This window comes from Erinaceus europaeus, chromosome 9, assembly GCF_950295315.1.
Source record: "Erinaceus europaeus chromosome 9, mEriEur2.1, whole genome shotgun sequence".
Taxonomy (NCBI): domain Eukaryota; kingdom Metazoa; phylum Chordata; class Mammalia; order Eulipotyphla; family Erinaceidae; genus Erinaceus; species Erinaceus europaeus.
In genome coordinates this window covers 63,521,202-63,543,238 of record NC_080170.1, presented here as the reverse complement: position 1 = coordinate 63,543,238, position 22,037 = coordinate 63,521,202, and the positions used below count along the sequence as shown (strand labels likewise).

Genomic DNA, 22,037 nt, shown 5'->3' with positions numbered 1-22,037 from the left:
GGCTGGTGCTGTCCTATTAATCAGGCACTCTTTAGTTGCAAGTGACAGAAATCCAAAAAAAAAAAAAAAAAAGCAAAGAGGGAAACATCATCTCAGTTTAGGCACACCCGGAAATTTACATGATGGAGCTCTTTGAATTTTCAGACCCCTTCACTCTTCTCATTGATGACTTTATACTCGAGCAGCTTCACTCCACATGGCCAAAGAGATGGCTGCTGTCAATCCAGGTATACAGGAACATCCATGATTCTAGTCCAGGTAAGAGAGAAATGCTTCTCTCCTATGTCCCCTGTATCAGCTCTTAGAGAACTGATAAGGTTTGCCCATATTTAACCATCTGCTCTTTTCTGATCTTTCTGAACTAATCCCTGAAGACAAAGGGTGTGCTCTGATTGTTCAGGCTGGTCCTCTATCATGCCTGGGGGACAGTAGGGCTGATTCCACCCAAAACCTAGAGGATGATCTTCTACCAATGAGTGAGGTACTGGGTGGCAGTGTCTAAAGTTTACATCTGCATCATTCTGGAATCCTGAGGAACCCTTGAGGGACTACAAGTCTTCATACACAGAAACTGAAAGTGAACAGGTAAGACACAAGAGGCAGTCTTCCAGATTCTAGCCTGGTCTGTGCCTTAACAGGCCAAAACCACCAGAGGTCAGGGCAGAGCGTAAAGAATCAGGCTACAGCTGCCTCTTCAACCACTGTCCAAATCTGTAGCTCTTGATACTTACTGGTCCCTGGGAGTAGTGAAGATGCAGCTTCTGAAACAAAACCCAGATGGCTACAAGAGATGTCTGTATTTGGGAACAGGGCAGCAGGGTGAGGCAAGAATTTTTTTTTAAGTTGTATTCCACAGTAGCACAAGTCATGTTAAATGAACACAGTTAACAGGTCCCCAGAATCAAGCAAAGTTGACAAAATGCACCTATGCCAGAAGAATCTGAGATGGTGGACTCCTCCTTGCCCTTGATGTAGAATCTAAAAACACTAAAGGGATAAGCAGAGAAGGAGCAGGAGAGTATAGAAGGAAGGAAGGTGGATTAAGATGGCATAGTGGCCAACCCTGTTTCTCCTGGGGGTGTCCTTCTGAGGATATACAGATCTTTGAATCAGTGTCACCATCTAGAACTTCAGGACTGTGAAGAATAAATTTCTATTGTTTTTAAACAACCTGGCATGTGATATTTTGTTATAAGAGCCCAAGTGGACTGACAGGGCAGCTTTAACCTCACACCTGGTGGCTGAGAATAGTTGGTATAGAGGCCTTCATGGAACCCTTGCATTTTCTCCTAAGTTATCTTACATTTAAGAGGCTAATCTAGGCTTCTGAAACAGAAAATAAGAGAGGGAAAGTGCAATTTCAAACCCTATGCCTATGTCATATTTTTTATTACTTTCTTGGGGGATTAATGGTTTACAGTCAACAGTAAAATACAATAGTTTGTATAATGTATAATATTTCTCAGTTTTCCACATTTCCATTCAACTCTCACTAGTTCCTCCTCTGCCATCCTGTCCCAGAACCTTAATTCTTTTTATTATTATTGTGTAGAAAAAGGAAGCACTGACAAAAACCATAGGATAAGAGGGGTACAACTCCACACAGTTCCCACCACCAGAACTCTGTATCCCATCCCCTCCCTTGATAACTTTCCTATTCTTTAACCCTCTGGGAGTATGGACCCAAGGTCATTGTGGGATGCAGAAGGTGGAAGGTCTGGCTTCTCTAATTGCTTCCCAGCTGAACATGGGTATTGACAGGTCTATCCATACTGCCTCTTTCCCTAGTGGGGCAGGACCAGAACCTTAATTCTATCCCCCACCCCAGAGTCTTTTACTTTGCTGTAATATACCAACTACAATCCAAGTTCTGCTTTGTGGTTTCCCTTCTGTTCTTATTTTTCAGATTCTGTCTATGAGAGAGATCATCCCACATTCTTCCTTCTCTTTATGATTATCTCATTTAACATGATTCATTCGATCTCTAGTCATATTTTTTAAATAGCATCCCAGATACTTTTTTACTTTTATTATATTTATTTATTGGATAGTGACAGCCAGAAATCAAGACAGAAGGGGTGATAGAGAAGGAGAAAGACAGAGAAACACCTGCAGACCTGCTTCATCACTTGTGAAGCTTTCCCCCGCAGGTGGAACCGGGGACATTGTAACATGTACGTTCAGTCAGGTGCACCACATATATATTTTTTAATGTTCTTTTGGCCAGAGCAGTTCTTATAGCCAAACCCAAACTTAAGGTAGAGAAACAGTCCTTAATAGAAGGACAAGAGAAGTCACAAGACAAACGGGAGTCAGTTGAAACGGGAAGAATTTTCAGTCCCTTTACCATTTAAACAACAAGGATGTTAGTTCATATTTAGGTATCCAATAACTATGCATATGCAACTTAAACTACAAACTAAGTATATCACATTATAGACTTATGCTATAAATATGTAATTTAAATTACTAGCTTAGTTAGCCTTCTGCGGTTTGATTCCTAAAGGAAAACTTTTCCACTAATAACAAGTTTATAAAACAGCCCCATTTTTGCTTTTTAAAGAGCTCTCTTATTCAGATGGGCTGCCTGAGATATTTCTATAAACACACTATTCATACCCACGACTCACCAGAGCACAAACCCCACCCAGACAGAATTACCAGAATCAGGGTGGAGAAGTACAACTTGGAAACTGTTCAATAAACCACAGAATTTTATCATTAGAAAATGAGAAATACATAAGAGATTTTCTGATAATATAACTAACTGTAAAAAACACAGTTATAAAGTGGAGGCATGGTTTTTAAAACTTGAGAAGTCCTTCAGGTAGTGGAAAGATTCCTTTTTTCAGATATACCCTGAGTCCTAATAGAAACTATTTCTCAAAAAAAAATGTATCCCTATAGCAGCCACAGGGATTCCTCTTGCTGAATCCATCCCTTGGCTAGCACCTGGCAAAATGACAAGTGTTTTACATTCAAAAGGTCAAGCTCTAAGTGAGACTGCACAAAGCCTGTGGTAAAGGAGCTTTGGCACTCACGCCTGGATACCCAGGCCTGGTGTCTGCCCCCAGTCCCCGCTGATCTGACAGCTGTGGAAAGAGGGACTGGCATTCCCAGCCTGTGCTGTCAGCACTGTGATGGCAGTGCTTTCATTGAAGGTCAAACTATAATTCTTGCTCCAGGGAGCCTTCTCCTCTCCTTCTTTCTTTCAGCGTATCCATCTTAATTATTGTTTGTGTTTTCCAGCTACTGTATCATCTTTAAACATACTTTTTTTCCACACTCTCATCTGATCCTCCCCACCAAGAGAAAAGTGTCAGAGTAATCATAAGTTTTTCTTTTGAAAGAAGAAACTGGTGCTTGCTTCAGCAGCACATGTATTAAAATTGAAACAATACAAAGAAGATTAGCATGGCCCCTGCACAAGGATGGCATGCAAATCCATGAAGCAGTCCTTTTTTTTAAGCAACCTAGGTGTCCAACAACAGATAAGTGGCTATGAAAGTTGTGTCATATATACATAATGGGATACTACTCAGCTATTAAGAATGCTAATTCACCTTCTTAACCTTATCCTGGGTGGAGCTTGAAAGAATCATGTTAAGTGAGAGAAGCCAGAAGGATAAATATTAGATTATTTCACTCATGGACAGAAGTTGAGAAATAAGAACAGAAAGGGGAAACACAGAGTAGAACCTGGACTGGTTTGACATATGGCACCAAAGGAAAGGACTGGGGCTGAGGGAGAGGGTGGTTTTCAGGTTTTGTTGCATGATGGTAGATGAGAACATAGGCTGGGGGTGAGAGTGTTTTGCAGAAAACTGAGAAATTTTACACATGTATCAACAACTGTGTTTACTATAAATCACTAATCACCCCCCAATAAAAAAAAAAATGAAAGAAAGAACCTGAGGCCCAGAGAAACCAGCAGATGAAGTACATGGATAAAGTATAACATGTGGTTTGAAACAAAGGCCAAAAGAGCTCATCTCCTACCAGTTTCCAGCAATGTAGCTTTAGACAAATGATATCACCATTCCCTGACTCAGTTTTCCTGTATATGAAACAAAAAAGACTATATCATATATATATATACTAAACCCCACGAGGGGGCTCAGTACTGCTATTACGAATTCACCTCTTCCAGCATCCATTTCTTAGTTTTTTATTTTGTTTTGTTTTATATTTTATTTGATAGAACAGAGAGAAACTGAGAGGGGAAAAGGAGATAGAAACAGAGAGAGAAAGGGAGATGCCTGCTTCACCACTTATGAAGTGTCCACTCTGCAGGTGGGGAATGGAGGCTCAAACCCAGGTCCTTCCACATAATAATGTGTGCACTCAACCTAGTGCACCACCATCCAGCTCCCAAGAAAATAGTTTTATTTCATAAGTTCTTGCAACATACTATAATGAGACAAGCAACATGCCTAGCATAATAAATCCTCAGTTTGTTGGTACTGCTGTTACCACTTCTGTTGTTATCATACTCCACCCACGTTTGTCTTTCCATAGAGACACTGGGGCTTCTGACTGTTGCTCCCTCAAAGAGAAGTAAAGTGAACTCCATGACAGAGTTGTTTTTAGATAAGAGTAGTCCTTTGCACATCTTGCTCAAGAAATATTTTTTCTTTTGTCTTCAGAAAAGAATCCCATTATTCTGAACTCTTTGTAGATGCTCACAAAAAAAAAAAAAAAAAGCCTCTTTCATTTCACATCCTCAAAAACGTGCCCACTCTAAGGGCTGGATGTACTACCTCCTAGATAAGCTTCCACTTACCTTTTCAAATAAGTTTTCTCTACACACACACACATACACACACACACACACACACACACACACACACACACACACACAGTATTACCAAAACTTGGGTGTGTTCTCTACTGTTAGCCTTCCCTCAGTATTTCTAAGAAAATCAACTCTGTTATCAAATTCTTGCTTAAAGCCACAAGTTACAAATGATTTCTCAACTGTTAGCCTTTCCTTCTTTAGCCAATTATTCCAATCCAGGAGACTCAGTATTTCTAGGAAAATCACTCTGTTATCAAATTCTTGCTTATAGCCACAAGTTACAAATGATTTCTCAACTAACCTTTAGTCAACTATGCCTCCAAATCATCACATTTTAACTGTGAGAGTTCCTTTCCTTCTTAATTCTTTGATAGTTATCAGTCAGCATGTATGACTCAACAGGGAAAAGGTGAAAATCTTAAAATCACATGAGCCAAGAAAAAGGTGAAAAGCTTAAAAGTCATGTGAACAGATTATTGGGTTTCTGAACTTAAAAATCCAAAACTGACTTCCCTGTCTACCAAAAATCAAGTGAGAAATATGCAGCTACAGAATGTAAAAATAAACAAAAACTTTAAAACAGCAAAAAGAAACTAAGTATAATTCTGAGTCCAAAGGAAATAATCAAATGAGAAAATAAAAAGGAGAGTTAGAATCCCTAGGAAATGCATTAAACTATGGCTGTAAAAAACAAAGAATAGAGAGAAAAATTACAGAAATCTGACTATTGCACTGTATATGACCAAAGAACAGTATATAAGAAATCCCCAACTACCATTAAATTAAACACTAATCGCTTTTGTTTCTAATTAGCATATGCTTGAGCCATGTATGATGTAAGAAGGCCTTTCACGTGCCACAGATGTATTACAACCAGAATGAAAGATTATGGATATTTTTCAAGAGGTTCCTCTAAAACTGAGAAAATACCTTACAGAAGGTATATGTGAGAGTCATTTGAATTCCAAATGTATTTAATGAGGACCAGCCTGATTACAGTGCATAGCAAATGAATCCATAATGAGGAGAGATTCCAGACCAATTGTTTCCCAATTATGCTTTTAGATTACCTTGATTTCTCTTTTGAAAACATGCCATGTAATTTTTAGCACAGCATACAAAACTCTTGACTTTTCAAGCATCAAATTACATGCACTGAAGCCCTTCTCATTCCTAGAAAACTCCTACTATCCACCAAAGCCTGGCTCAAATATTGATATAATAATTCCTGCTCTGTTTTTGCTAACACCCCCAGAGAGAGTGAAAAATCCTTCCCTAGCACTCCCACCTCCTGATATCCACACACAAATCATTGATCCACAGGAAAGTTCCAGCAAGAACCTTCTCTTCCCATGTCTGGATTTATCAGGTTAATTCCTAATGCAGTGTCTGAAGAGATGAACTATATTAGTACTCAAGAAACAGAAACGGACAGGAGCTAGCTTAGATATAAAAGTATAGGAAATTGAAGTGCATATTAAGCATTATGGGGATCTCATGGACTGCAATCCAAGACGCAAGGAGAAACCAACACAGGAAATGGGGAGCCATCAGGAATGCAAAGGCCACACTCTCCCTTCTTCCATTACCAAAACACCCTATCATCTGTTTTACCCTTTAATCTCTGCAGACTGACTTTGTTGTTTTTTGTCTACGTGGCAGAAGGGCAGGGTGGTGGTAGAGGGAGTCAGGTGTACCATGCTTTTTGTATCTACAGGGCATGATCAAAGATATGCATTAAAAAAAAGAAGAAAAGAAAGAAAAGAAAAATCCTTGTGCTTTTCTTCCCTTTGGCCCTAATTCCTAATTTCAGGGAATCAGATCCCTAGAGGAGCTGAGTGTCCACAGTGACTCAATTTTCTAAATTCAGGTGATTGGGATTACATGGTTCAAACACAGTGGGAGTCACTGGAGAAGGGGCAACAGAGAAGAAAGAACCACAGTGGGCTAAGCAGACAGCCCAAAAGGTAATTCACAGATGTTTTGTTGACTAGAAGGGAGGGAGAGAATGACAGAAAGAAGGGAAGATAAATCCAAATATATTTGGAAGGTCTCTCCATGATAAGAGCCAAAAGACATAGTTAGGAACTTAGTGTCTTACTAGGGATGTCCAAGAAATCCAGTGGTCGTGGCATTACTTGTGTACATATGTAGGTAAGTATCTGTAAGTAAGAAGCCAATGGTATGGTTCCTTTCCTTTGAGAATATGCATGTTAATAGGTAACAGGGATCTGAAACTTCGGAAAATTCAAAACTAAGCAAAGAGTTCATAGAATTCAAACCCCCCCCCCAAAAAAGTGTACTTGTCAGTAACATTGGCTCCAAACAACACAAGTGATTTTCATGTTTAGTGCACATCAAAATTCACAGGAGGCAGAGAAAAAATAAGTGTGCTTGTCATAATTTGGACTGGAGTTGGTGTGTTGCACCAAAGTAAAGGACTCTGGGGTGGAGGTTGTGTTCAGGTCCTGGAACATGATGACAGAGGAGACAGAGGAGGACCTAGATTGGGAGTTATGTGGAAGACTGAGAAATGTTACACATGTATAAATTACTGTGTTTTACTGTTATCTGTAAACCATTAATCCCCCCCAAAAATTTTTTTAAATGAAAAAAAAAAGTGTTTATGACAGTCAACTATCCTTTGGACATCAGACCAAGGTTTCCTAAAGTGTGATACACATTATAATTCCAACAACAACAAAATACATATATATAGATATGCATATTTAATAAGATCCTGAGATGCTTCTAGCATACAATACCACTCCATAGTAGTGTGGCAGGAAGTCCCTAAAATAATCCCCTTTCTCTCCCTTTCCCCTATAAGTTCCCAACTTACACCCTTTTGTAGTCTCCTCCACACTGTAGCAGATTTGGTTTGTATGACCTATAGAGCATAGCAAAAGTAACATAAGCCACTGAAAGATTAAATTATAAAAAGACATATATAAGCTCTCTCCCTCTCTCTTCTTAGATTATTCCTACTGGGAGATGCCATGTCATAAGTAATCCTACGAAGAAATTCATATGGTGAGAACCCAATTCTCCTGCCAATAGCCACAGGAATGAACTTTTTCCAGCTCCTTCCAAAACAGTAGCACCAGCTCACAGATGGACAGTAGCATTATAAGAGACACTGAAATCAGATACACTCAGAAATTAATGACCACTCAAAAGCTGTAGGAGATAATAAATGCTCATTGTCTTAAGTTGTTATTGGGAAGGGGAATAATCTGTTACACAGAAATGGGTAACTAATACAAATAACTTGTCTCCAAAGACAGCCCCTCCCTGTGCATCCATGCTGCTCTTCCCACCAGAAGATGGAGTTTACTTCTCTACCACTGAAACCTAAGTTGGTCTTGGAACTGGTTTGACTCATTGAGGGCTGCAGAAATGGCATCTGGAACTTCTCAGCCCACAGTTGAAAGGATGATCAACCTCTGCTTTCTACCACTTGAGACCCAAACACATGTTGTGAAGTACTGGAGCCACACAGAAAGGATATGTGGGAGTTGGGGGGCATAAAAAAGAAAGGGTATGTGGGGGAGCACTAAGGTGCCCCATTGAGCAGCAACCCCCGCCCCAGTTTCAGCTACATTCCCAGTCAACATCCAGCACTGTGTGTCATTTCAGTGAGCCCTCATGGATGCACCACCCAAATGAGTCCCTGGATGACTATAATCAGCCCAACAACATATGAAGGAAAACGTCCCAGTCAACCCAAATAATCACAATAATTTTTTTTTTCTATTTTAAAAAGTTTGGGGGGAGCCACATGTTTTTATGTAGCAACAGATTACCAAAACATAGTATCACTGGCTAAAGAATTTATCCTTTTGTGATTGGGGATTCTGAGTGGGTATAGGGATCTGTCCAAGGAATCCTTGTAGAAAAAGAGTCTACACCAAATAAATAGTTCTGCCCCTGCACCTTCTTTGTACCATACCCATCAGCATGTTGAATACCTACCTGAAGCCCACTTGGGCTTTTTGACTTGGATCTCCAACTGACATTTACTGAGCTCTACTTGGTGCCATTCACTGTTCTAAGTTCTTATTAAATTACTATAACTGGGAGTCGGTGGTGGCCAGCAAGTTAAGTGCACGTGGCACAAAGCACAAGGACTGGTGTAAGGATCCCAGTTAGAGCCCCCAACTCCCCACCTGCAGGGGAATTGCTTCACAAGCCGTGAAGCAGGTCTGCAGGTGTCTGCCTTTTCTCCCCCTCTCTATCTTCCCCACCTCTCTCCGTTTCTCTCTGTCCTATCCAACAACAACAACAACAATAACCACAACACTGTTAAACAAGGGCAACAAAAGGGAAAATAAATAAATAAATAATAAAAACTATTTAAAAAAATATTATAACAACCCTATGGTAGACCTTATTACTACCTCATTCTCCATCTGGAGAAACTGGACCTGGAGAGGTTAAAAAAAAAAAAAAATTTTTAAAACCTGGGAGTAGGGCGGTAGCACAGCGGGTTAAGCACACGTGGTACAAAGCACAAGGACCAGTATAAGGATCCCGGTTCAAGCCCCTGGCTCCCCACCTGCAGGGGAGTCACTTCACAGGCAATGAAGCAGGTCTGCAGGTGTCTGTCTTTCTCTCCCCCCTCTGTCTTCCCTTCCTCTCTCCATTTCTCTCTGTCCTATCCAACAATGACATCAGGGAAACAAATGGGAAAAATAAATAAATAAATATTATTTTTAAAAAAACTTGCTTGCACTCACTCAGAACTAACAGACAGCAGAGCCAGCAGTGGGATCTAGACAGTCCAACTTGGTGTCTGTGCTCTGAAGCACAAAGCCACAGGATCCTCAACTTTAGGAGGTACATACTGTTCTATGTCCATTTTAGGGTCAAAATTGAGGCATAAGGACAATAAGTCACAAAGTTCACATACCTAATAAAGACAGTAAGACACAAAGTTCACATACTTAATAAAGTAAAGAGCTAGAAGGGGGATGGGAAGAATCCTCTAAAACCATGTTCTTTAAGGAACTGTCTTTGGCACCCACAGGCATTTGGAGAATGTGAAGACTGACCACAGTAAGGCATACTGCTATCACCTAGTCCCAGCTGGTCAAGGCTCTTCCTTACTGGGTAATTTAAGGACCAGGGTCAGAGAAGCACACACCCATAATAAAGGCCCATCAACTCCTTAATTCTCTTGCCTCTCTTTTAGAGGAGAATCTCAGAATTCAGAAACATTCACTGTAGTTCTTTAAATACACTCAAGCAGCTGACCCATTTTTAAGCACTCAGAAGAAATTCACCACATTTAGCAGCTCAGAAGGGGCGAAAAACAAGTCAACAAGCTCATAACTCTGCAGTGAAGAAATAAAAGAATGCAGAATTTCATACACCATTTCTTCTGATTTTCATTAGTTTCTTTCAACAGAAAAGATAATATACATATGTAGCATGATGATTTATTGTGAATTTACAGTTACATAATAATCTACTGAGATATTTCTGTGTCAGTCTATTTTGATCATTCAGGAAGGAAGGAGTGGTATTTACCCCTACATGGAGGGCCTTTGTTCCAAGACCAAAAGGAGATCCATAGTTTATATAGTCTAGAAGCTTTTGTTATTTTCCTGAATTACATAAGCCATGGGTCTCTAACCAGATTGGGAAAGCTCCCCACCACACACACACACACACACACACACACACACTCATAGAAATAACTGGTATTGTCTGCCTTGTAACATTGGCTAGGATTAATATTGTCAAAGGAATATGAAAATATGACATTGCTTCCACTCCACTTCATGAAGCAAACACAGTTTCTTTTTTAATTTTTTTGTATTATCTTTATTTATTTAGTGGATAGAGACAGCCAGAAACCAAAAGGGAATTGGGGGGTAGAGAGGAAGAGAGCCAGAGAGACACCTACAACACTGCCTCACCACTTGCAAAGCTTTCCCCCTGCAATATAACATGTGTGCTCAACCAAATGCACCACAACCTGGCCCCTGCAAACACAACTTCTAGTCATGAAACAAACATATTTCCCAATATTACACAATATTGGGGGGAGTCACAAATATTTAATCTTACTGAAACCTCAACAGCTAAAACTTCAGTTAAAGTACGTATTGAGACTCAGTGGACTTAGCAGAAGCACCTCCATTTGGGGGCTGTCATTCTTTTTATATACTCATTCAAAGAACAGAAGTGCACTCCAAATTTACACTTTTAAGGTAATGTAATGTTATACCTTACAATGGAGATTCAAAAAAAGACAGTGAGATTCTAATTTTTCTTCTAAGCAAAAGTTCTTACCTCACTCAAAGAACTGTTCAAGTCTGATATTTACTGATTTCTCAAAACAGTGATTTATTGTGGTGAACTTAAAATATGTTTTCAAGTTTATTAACTTTTCTCTCACCAAATGCAGGGTCTAATACAACCTCCCCTGCCCTTGATTACTGCATGACCCAAGTGTATCTTTAAAGGGACAGGATGCAGAGCAAGTAATATCATGCCAATATTTTTAAGGAAAATAATAAAATGTAACACCACTGTACTAGACATCTCTCTTAAAAACACAACCCTCTGAGGTCCTGAGCCTTTATGGCAATTACCACATTGGCAAGACTACTCAGAAATCACACGGAGAAGTTTGAAGAGTTCCAGTGGTCCAGTCCTGACTATTATAGCTAGTGGAGAAGGAGTAGCTTTCAGATGATTTTACTCTCTGAGCTTCCCAGGTAACCCAGCCAGCATGAAATAGGACAAGTTTCCTCCACCAAAGTCTACTCAGACTACAGATATATGAGCAAAATATTGGGTTTTCAGAAATGTCATGATGCATTTTTACCTAGTAAAATATGTCATGACTTTTTTTACAACCCAAAAAGTATCACCAAGTGATAATTCTTCAGTTATGTTACCACAGCAAGACTGAAACAGAATGCAAAGCAATTTTCCAAATAAGCTGTGGAGTTCTGGTTCCTAACAGAGTTAGGGTGAGCTGCCAAAGATTAATATATATTTTCACTATATATTAACATATTTATATCAATTAACATATATATTCTTATATAATTATTCTTAATAATTAGCATATATATTTTTATAGTAGATAAATAACTATCTATCACTATGGCAGTTCATTCTTCCATGTCATTCATCTATCCATCCAAGAAATATTTATAGCATGTCTATTTTGTGTGCTGGGGATCAGTGGCACAGAGAAAAAATATCACTAGCTTGATGGAGCTTTCAGGGTTCTGTGGGCTAAAAAGACATTGAAGGGGTAATTTATGTATGTTACAAAAGGAGTAGCCCAGGATGCTTTGAGCTCTTGTCAGATGTCATGTGTCTCTTAAAGATCCACTCCCCTTAATTAGGAAGAGTCTTTTAGGTTCTGGCAATGTTCCAGATACACAGAGGCAAAGAAAAGCTATCACCTCATACACACAGAAATGCAGGCGTACTGGGTTACAGGGGTGCATGGAGGCTGCTTTCCACTATGGCCGTCAGCTGTCCTTTTCTCTGGATCAAACACCCACTGACAAGATGCTAATTGTATGCTTTTTTTCCTACATCCACTTTAAAATCATTTATAATGATGAAACTGTAAGATTGTCTTGTCTAGAGGAACAGTGCTGTGCAAAGTGGACACAGTTTCGTTGCAAATCGAAATTACTCACAAGATCTTTATTAGAAGCTAAAAGCTTTCTCATCAGGCTGTGGATAATGAAGTTTGCTAACCATTCTAGTGCATAAAGCAGAATTATGAAAACTGATTCAGTCTAATTATCAAAGGGTCGGGGGTTTTCCACTATTCTCAAAAAATGTAGCAACTGAAGCGACTTGAAAACTCGTTGTCCAGAATTTAAATTGCCTATTGCCAAGGCTCAGTGACCACTCCAGGAATGAACAAAAGTACTTAAAATCTCCGGACTGTTTGATTACAGGTACCCATCTGCCATTTGCTCGGTCAAGTACAACTGTGCAATTAAAACAAATGGTGGTACACAAAAGGCTGACTGAGGTAGATTTGGCCTGCAGGCAGAGTGCCAGTCTGATAGAAAGAAATGCTAAGCATGAATGGAAAACAATGAACAAAAAAGAACACCCCCTCCATCCTATATACTCTCTTGGAATTTAGAATCTGGTAAGGGATAATGACAAATAAATGGAACCAATAACATCATGTTTAAGAGCTATGTTTCAGAATGGTATCGAGTCAAAGAGAGTTAACTTGAGGAAGCAGCCTCTGAGATGGAGGTTATGTGGACATTAGCAAGGTCAAGGTGAGGGGAGAGGCGAGCAGTATTCAGACCAATGCAGGTACAAGCTAACATGCTAGAGAGACTTAAAGTACTAGAGGAAACAATAAATTCAGAATGGTGGGAAGATTTGAAAGCAAAATTATGAGAGATGAGACTAGGAGAGAAAGGGCTAAACACGTCATGTGGGACCTTGCAAGATTCAACTCTCTAGCCTTAAGACTTCATTTTTAACAAAAAGCAGACTTGCTGTGCCAGCAACTCACATGTTTTTGTGTTTGTGTGCTTTTAAAATTCATTTTTGGGCTAAGGAGATAGCATAATGGTTATGAAAAAGATTCCTATGCCTGAGGGTCTAAGGTCCCAAGTTCAATCTCCAGTATCATTATATGCCAGAGACGAGCAGTGCTCTGATCTTTATCTCTCTCTTTCATTAAAATAAAATGTCTTTTTAAAAAAAAAAAAAAAAGAAACTTGCTTTATAAGGGTCTTTATCATTTTATTTATTCCCTTTTGTTGCCCTTGTTGTTTTATTGTTGTCATTGTTGTTCGATAGGACAGAGTGAAACCAAGAGAGGAGGGGAAGACAGAGAGGGAGAGAGAGAGAAAGATAGACACCTGCAGACCTGCTTCACAGCGATTCTCCTGCAGGTGGGGAGCCAGGGGCTCAAACCGTGATCCTTACACCGGTCCTTGCACTTTGTGCCACCTGCGCTTAACCCGCTGTGCTACCGCCCAACTCCCTATAAGGGTCTTTACCAATTGGTTAAAAGGAAGAATCAGTTCTCTGGCTTAGGTTTAGAAAACAGAAAACATGGATTCCTGTTTCTCGGGCTCATAATTCTTTCTTTTAAGAGTGGTAGCTATTTACTCCCCTACATTCATCCCTGACCTCTCTCTGGACAGTAAGTCAAACAGGAAAGTCACAGAATAAAGTCTAAAAGCTTGAAAAATATCATTTTCCATCGAAAATGAATGAGGATTATTTTAGACAGGCACAGAAGTAGATAAATATTGAACATTTAGAATTATCAAAGATTTTCTTTTTTAAGTAAAAAAGCATTCTGTAAAGGACATTTATGTTTTTCTCTGAGTCTCAACAAAAGTCCTATATTGTATAATCTATTGGGTTGTCAAAAAAAATCATGATATATTTTCATACAGAAAAACATGTCATGATTTTCCCAACAACCCAGTAGCACACAGCACATGTGAACATACTGACAGAAGTTGGTAGCAACCATTTTCACTGTAGACAAACCATCCATTACAGGTGGTTACACATCTGTAAATTTACAAGTTTACAGAACTACCACCTCTCATGAAAATAGCCCTTTTTACAGAAAGGGCTTGAATCAAGTATAGAGTGTCTCCTATGTTGGATTAGACATTTAGTGCAGCCAAAGTAGAGATGAGTTAAAGACAAATTATAGTCCATAGAAATCCAGATATATTGAGGCTGGGCAGTAGTGCACCCAAGAGAGTACATACATTACCATGCACAAGAACCCAGACTCAAGCTGCCAGTAGCTGCAAGAAAGAAGTTTCATATGCACTGAAGCAGTGCTGCAGGTATCTCTCTTTCTCCATCTCTCTTTCCCTCCTTCCCTCTTAATTTCTACCAAAAAGAAAAAAAGAAGAAAAGGAAGAGAGGGGTAGGAAAGGGAGGGGAGGGGGAGGGAGGGGAGGGGAGAAGAGGAGAGAGGAGGGGAGGGGAGAGGAGAGGACAGAGAGGAGAGAGAGGAGAGGAGGGGAGAGGAGGGGAGAGGAGGGGAGGGGAGGGGAGGGGAGGGGAGAGGAGAGGAGAGGAGAGGAGAGGAGAGGAGAGGAGAGGAGAGAGGGGAGGGGAGGGGAGGGGAGGGGAGGGGAGGGGAGGGGAGGGGAGGGGAGGGGAGGGGAGGGGAGAGGAGAGGAGAGGAGAGGAGAGGAGAGGAGAGGAGAGGAGAGGAGAGGAGAGGAGAGGAGAGGAGAGGAGAGGAGAGGAGAGGAGAGGAGAGGAGAGGAGAGGCTAGGCTGCTGGGAGTGGTTGATTAATGGTACAGATACCTGATTCCAGCAAAAACCCTGGTGGGAAAGAGAAGAAAAAGAAAGAGGAGGGGGAGAGGAAGGGGAGAGAAAGAAAAAGGAGGAAAGAAAGAGAGCAGGAGGAGAAGGAAGGAAGGAAGGAAGGAAGGAAGGAAGGAAGGAAGGAAGGAAGGGAGGGAGGGAGGGAGGGAGGGAGGGAGGAAAGAAGGAAGGCCAGCCAGTTGGTGGTGCACCTGGTTAAGCACTCACATTACAGTTCACAAGAACCTAGGTTCAAGCTCCTGGGCCCCACCTGCAGAGGGAAAGCTTCATGAGTGGTGAAGCAGAGCTGCAAGTATCTCTCTGCCTCCCTCCCTCTCTATCTCCCCCTCTCCTCTCAATTTCCCTATCTCTATCCAGTAATAAATAAATAAAAAGAAAGGAAAGAAGAGCAGTAGAAGTGGGCTGGGGAGACAGCATAATAGGTATGCAATAGACTTTCATGCCTGAGGCTCTGAGGCCTCAGGTTCAATGCATAGCACCATCACAAATCAGAGTTGATCAGTGCTCTTGCCTCTATCTCTACCTTTCTCTATGTATCTTTCATTTTTAAATGAATAAAATGTATTTTTTTAAAGCAAAGAAAGAAACCCAGGTATAGGCCTAATGACATGAAGCAGACAGGTCTTCTAGAGTAAGTGCAGTTCTATGTTCTAGGGAAACTTTGTAATTTTTTCCATTTGCCCAACCAACCAGGCAAAACTCACAATTAAGAAATCCCTTAATTCTCAGCTAGCTAAGCAAAAAGACAGTGTTTATTAGCTTTATATTGCTGCTAAAGCACATTATCACCAACCTCCAGTTTTGAAAACATCCAAAGATATTACCTTACACAGTTCTGGAGGTCAGAAGTCCAAAAGGAGTCTTAGAGGATGAAGCCAAAGTTTGAGGAAGGCTGTGTCCCTTTTGGAGACTATGGGAGAGAACACTAACTTCCAGGCTACCCACTTTCCTTGCCTCGTGGCCTCTTACCCTTCATTGTTCTTTGTTTTATTTCTTTTTCTGACTCTTGGTTCTCTTTCTTTTATGAGGATGCTTAAATATCCACCCAGATAATCCAAAATAATCTCCTATCTCAAGATCTAATTTAATCAACCTCAGAGCTCCCTCTTGCCAGGAAAGGTAACAAAGTCTCAGGTACCAGGGGTTAGAACATTGATATTATTCTGATGACCACAACAAAGAGATTAAGACTCCATGTGGTTTGTTTGACATTATTCTCAGCCCAGTATCTGGCTCATTGTCAATACTAAATTAACAATCACTGAATGACTCAGTAAGTAAGTAAATTAATCAGGAAATATAAAGAATGTATTACTCCTTGATATAATTCCTAATGTGAGTAAGATACTGCTCATATCTGAGATTTTGGACTCACATTCACATATTTGCTCTCTCTAACATGCACATACCTAAAGTCAGTACTATCCAAAATACTCTATGGGTCCACTGCTGAATGCTTGAATGGGCTTTTTACAGATCAAACTATCTAGAGGGAGGGTGAAATTTTCATTTGAATATCAGTTCAACTGAAAAATCTGTAGACACAAACTCAAACAGACCTGGGTCAGAAGAGATGGTCAATTTTAATCCTAAAGCAACAATGAGGAACCAATTAGAGCCATTGTCTTCAATGGGGCCTATTATTGGTACTAATCTGTGAATAAAAAAGTCCAATTGTGAGGAAGGTTAGTAACCCCCAATAACACACATGGGTTTATTAGGCTACTGCCAACACCTTCAAGCTGCCTTAATTGTTCCTTCAGGGCTGGTTTCACACACAGAATGCAGCCATTCCCAGTGTTCCAGCCTAGTTTTCTCAGCATCAGGTGTGACTGTTGGGAAGAAGATAGAAAATCTGGGTCACTCCACTAAACCTAAAAAGATGCTTTTGGGGGTCCAGGCAGTAGTGCAGTGGGTTAAGTACACATGGTACAAAGCGCAAGGACCACATAAGGATCCTGGTTCGAACCCCGGCTCCCCACCTGCAGGGGGGTTGCTTCACAGGTGCTGAAGCAGGTCTGCAGGTGTCTATCTTTCTCTCCCCCTCTGTCTTCCCCTCCTGTCTCGATTTCTCTCTGTCCTATCCAACAACAACAGCATCAATAGCAACAATAATAATAACAACAACAGTGATAAACAACAAGAGCAACAAAAGGGGAAAAAATGGCCTCCAGGAGCAGTGGATTCGTAGTGCCAGCACAGAGTCCCAGCAATAACCCTGCAGGCAAAAAAAAAAAAAGATGCTTTTTAAATAACTGACAGAATACTACACAAGTAAAATCAGTAGTTTAAGAACCTACACCCTGAATCCATCTCAAAGTACATTACTACATCACACACTGACTCATGGCTAAAGGGTAAGCGCTCGGGGGTGGGGAGAGGGGATAGCCAATATTTGTCTCCAACAAATCCTGTACAGAAGTTCTCCCTATGTTCAGCCCTCCTTGCCACAGCCATCATACTCCTAAGGGAGTCCAGTCCTCTGGCACATGCCCTACTAAGAAAGAAAATATGCAGAGACTTGGAGATAGCTCATCTAATAAAGTATACACACTACCATGTATAAGAACATGGGTTTGAGTCCCTCGTCACTACATACAAGCACCAAGCTAAGAAGACACTTCACAAGCACTGAAACAGTGCTGTTTGTTGTTTCATATCTCTGTGTGTGTGTGTGTGTGTGTGTGTGTGTGTGTGTGTGTGTGTGTGTGTCTCATTCTCTTTTTAGTGGGTGCAGTTTATCCAGGAATCTCCTCCTTCTCTTTGCCTCTCCTCCCTCTCTGTCTTTCACCTACACTAAAAAAGAGTCCACTGAGAGCAGTGGAATTGTGGAGGTATGAAGCCCTGACAAAGAAAACAAACTTCAGTGGGTGCCAATTGCAGCTAGAACATACTGGTTTCTTACTCTTTTGCCTGGATTTGTGGTAAGTATGGATCACAAAATCTTTTTCTTAGATAAAACAAGTGATGCTGAGATCTGTGCAGTTAGTCACTAACAAAACCAGAGCCTACATTATGATACCTGATACAGTTCCAGTCCTTTCTATTCCACCACATTGCTTTTGGAGCCACTTGTTACAACTTCATTCTCTCTATCACAGAGAATGTCAGTAAGTGGACTATAATATGGACCTTGTCATACAGAAAAAAGCAGGCTAGGGAGGGAGTGGAGATAACAAATGAACAAGGAGCCCTTAGCTCAGGGAAGAAAGAACTTTTATATCAACAAAGATCTCTTGTGTTTTGCTTTCAAAGAATTCCTTTAGAGTAGCAAGGGCTCGATGAAACATATTTGTGTTGGAAAGCACAAGACTGCATCAATATTTCTCCTGTGTTCCCTATGCCTTGGGCTAAAGGAGCTTAGTAGCAATGGCTCTTAGAGCGTGAATGAAGCCAAGTCTGCTCCTAAAGATAGTTAAGGAAAAATAGACCCAGAGTCTGTCTTTAGATCTTTCCAAAGTCCTTCATTCTAGTCAGCAAAAAACACTTAGAAAATTAGGCTAAAAGTATCCAAAGAGATTTGCTTACAAGGGGTTTATTATTACTTGAATGAGGCGAGAATAAGAATTCCCCTGTGAAAACAGTCTTTCCCTGAAAAGCCGCATGCTATTTCCTGTGTCAGATCTCCAGGGTACAGTGCTGACTCATGAGCACCCTTTGCAAAGTCAGAAATGGGTGTGGGATGTGATGCGGGAGAGTAGACTGTTTTTTTTCTTTATGGGGGGTAGTTGGTTTACAGTCAACAGTAAAATACAGTACTTTGTACATGTGTAACATTTCTCAGTTTTCCACATAACGATCTAACCCTCCCCTCAGGTCAAGAGGAGACTTTTTATAGCTGTTCAGAGCAAGAAGCAATAGAAAAGCCCAGGAGGATATTTATTTGTCTTCCCTTTTCTCAGTCAATAAAATTGCTTAATAGATTGCCAAACTTCTTCTACACCACCAAAAAAATCTGAAGGTTGGAAAGGAGGCATTTTAACTTTTTTAATTGTTAACCTTTGAAAAATAACTATTTCTCTGAAATTAAGCAGAGAAGCAAAGCTAATGAAACACTACCAACAGTCAAAGACCTAGAAAAAAAAATCCAGGGTTAATCAGCATGATGAGGTTATTCGTTCTCTTAGAAAGAGAAAGAAAATTACACAGTTGGCAGTGTGTCTGAACTCAGCAAGCCAGGACAATGGGGGAAACTTCTCATGGGTGAAATGAATGCACATAAAAGCCCCTGATGAGCAGTGTGTGCCATCTAAGGAAGCTGGTTCCTGAGCTTGGGAAGAATCAGAGTAAAATACAACCAACAGGACTAGGACGGAATTAAGCTGATCTATAGCACCTTTTATGACTACCCCCTTGAGCTTGTAAAATTCAGAGTTAAAGAGAAAGGGGATTTCTGCCAGTGGCCAGTCTGGTGGAAAGCATTTTTTGCTCCCTGGTGATCCTAGTACTTGAAAACTTCCATAAGTGCTCCTAGAGGAATGGGCAAGGAAAATATCACCTCATCTTACTACACCAGTTTAAGGTCAAATAGAGAAGGTACCTGAAGTCCTGTGGCATGACTGGAAAATAACACACCTGGGCTCCCACATTGGCCATGCTACCACCTCCATGGGGAATCCATCCTGGGTGTTATTTTCCTCCTCTGCCAACTGGAGGTTTCCCTGAGATCCTCTCTGGCATTTCTTTATGCCTTCACAATTTACATTTCTATATTGGTCTATGGATCCCTTTTCTCCCCCTCTATTTCAGGTTCCTCCTCTCCCAGATTATCACTTGTCTACTACATTCCAAGACAAAAGATGATCCCAGGCACTTTTTTTTTTTGTAGCATATGCACTCAATCAGATGTGCTAACACCTTCCTTCTTTCCTTTTTTCTTCCTTCCTTCCTTTTTTCTTCCTTCCTTCCTTCCTCTCTCTTCTTTCTTTCTCTCTTTCTTTTTCTTTAAATGTTTATTTATTCCCTTTTGTTGCCCTTGTTGGTTTTTTTTTAATTTCTTTATTGGGGAATTAATGTTTTACATTCGACAGTAAATACAATAGTTTCTACATGTATAACATTTCCCAGTTTTCATATAACAGTGCAACCCCACTACGTCCTCTGTCACCCTTTATGGACCTGTATTCCCCCACCCACCCACCCTAGAGTCTTTTACTTTGGTGCAATACACCAATTCCAGTTCAGGCTCTACTTGTATTTTCTCTTCTGATGTTGTTTTTCAACTTCTGCCTGAGAGTGAGATCATCCCATATTCATCCTTCTGTTTCTGACTTATTTCACTTAACATGAATTTTTCAAGGTCCATCCAAGATTGGCTGAAAACAGTGAAGTCACCATTTTTAATAGCTGAGTAGTATTCCATTGTGTATATAAACCACAAATTACTCAACCACTCATCTGTTGTTGGACACCTGGGTTGCTTCCAGGTTTTGGCTACTACAAATTGAGCTTCTAAGAACATATGTGTACACAGATCTTTTTGGATGGATGTGTTGGGTTCCTTAGGATATATCCCCAGGAGAGGAATTGCAGGATCATACGATAGGTCCATTTCTAGCCTTCTGTTCTCCACAGAGGTTGGACCAGTTGACATTCCCACCAGCAGTGCAGGAGAGTTCCTTTGACCCCACAACCTCTCCAGCATTTTCTGCTGTAACCTTTTCTAATGTATGACATTCTCACAGGAGTGAAGTGATATCTCATTGTTGTCTTTATTTGCATTTCTCTGACAATCAGAGATTTGGAGCATTTTTTTTTTCCTCCAGGGTTATTGTTGGGCTCAGTGCCTGCACCATGAATCCACCGCTCCTGGAGGCCATTTTTTCCCCCTTTTGTGGCCCGTGTTGTTGTAGCCTTGTTGTGGTTATTATTATTGCCATTGTTGATGTCGTTCGTTGTTAGATAGGACAGAGAGAAATGGAGAGAGGAGGGGAAGACAGAGAGGGGGAGAGAAATATAGACACCTACAGACCTGCTTCACCGCCTGTGAAGCAACTCCCCTGCAGGTGGGGAGCTGGGGGCTTGAACCGGGATCCTTAAGCCGGTCCTTGCGCTTTGAGCCACATGCGCTTAACCCACTGCGCTACCGCCCAATCCCCTTGGAGCATTTTTTCATTTGTTTCTTGGCCTTTTGGATCTCTTCTGTGGTCAATATTCTGTCCATGTCCTCTCCCCATTTTTGGATGGGGTCATTTGTTTTTTTGTTGTTGAGTTTGGCAAGCTCTTTATATATTTTGGTTATTAGCCTCTTTTCTGATATATGGCATGTAAAGATCTTCTCCCATTCTGTGAGGGGTCTCTTGGTTTGGGTAGTGGTTTCTTTTGCTCTGCAGAAGCTTTTTAATTTGGTATAGCCCCATAGGTTTATGCTTGCCTTAGTCTTCTTTGTAATTGGATTCGTTTCATTGAAGATGTCTTTAAAATTTATATGTAAAAGAGTTCTGCCAATATTTTCCTCTAAGTATCTGATAGTTTGTGGTCTAACATCAAAGTCCTTGATCCACTTGGAATTTACTTTTATATTTGGTGAAATATAGTGGTTCAGTTTCATTCTTCTGCACGTTTCAACCCATTTTTTTCCAACACCATTGTTGAAGAGACTCTGCTTTCCCCATTTAATAGTCTGGGCACCTTTGTCACAGATGAGATGTCCATAGGTGTGGGGGCTTACTTCTGGGCTCTCAATTCTATTCCACTGGTCAGTGTATCTATTCATGTTCCAGTACCAAGCAATTTTGATGACAATGGCCCTATAATACAATCTGAGATCTGGGAGGATCCCAGGCACTTCTATAAAGCATAATATTTGGGAGCCGGGCAGTAGCACAACAGGTTAAGCACACATGGCACGAAACATAAGAACCCCCGGTTCAAGCCCCCGGCTCCCCACCTGCAGGGGTGTCGCTTCACAAGTGGTG

At 40.7% G+C, this 22,037-nt stretch overlaps 1 non-coding gene across 1 annotated transcript; it reads left to right on the top strand.

The window, feature by feature from the left end:
* Positions 1 to 3,359: 3,359 nt before the first annotated feature.
* Positions 3,360 to 3,466, top strand: LOC132540540 (U6 spliceosomal RNA). Its single transcript, XR_009551739.1, has one exon. It is a non-coding gene; the product is annotated as a U6 spliceosomal RNA (small nuclear RNA).
* Positions 3,467 to 22,037: the final 18,571 nt, after the last annotated feature.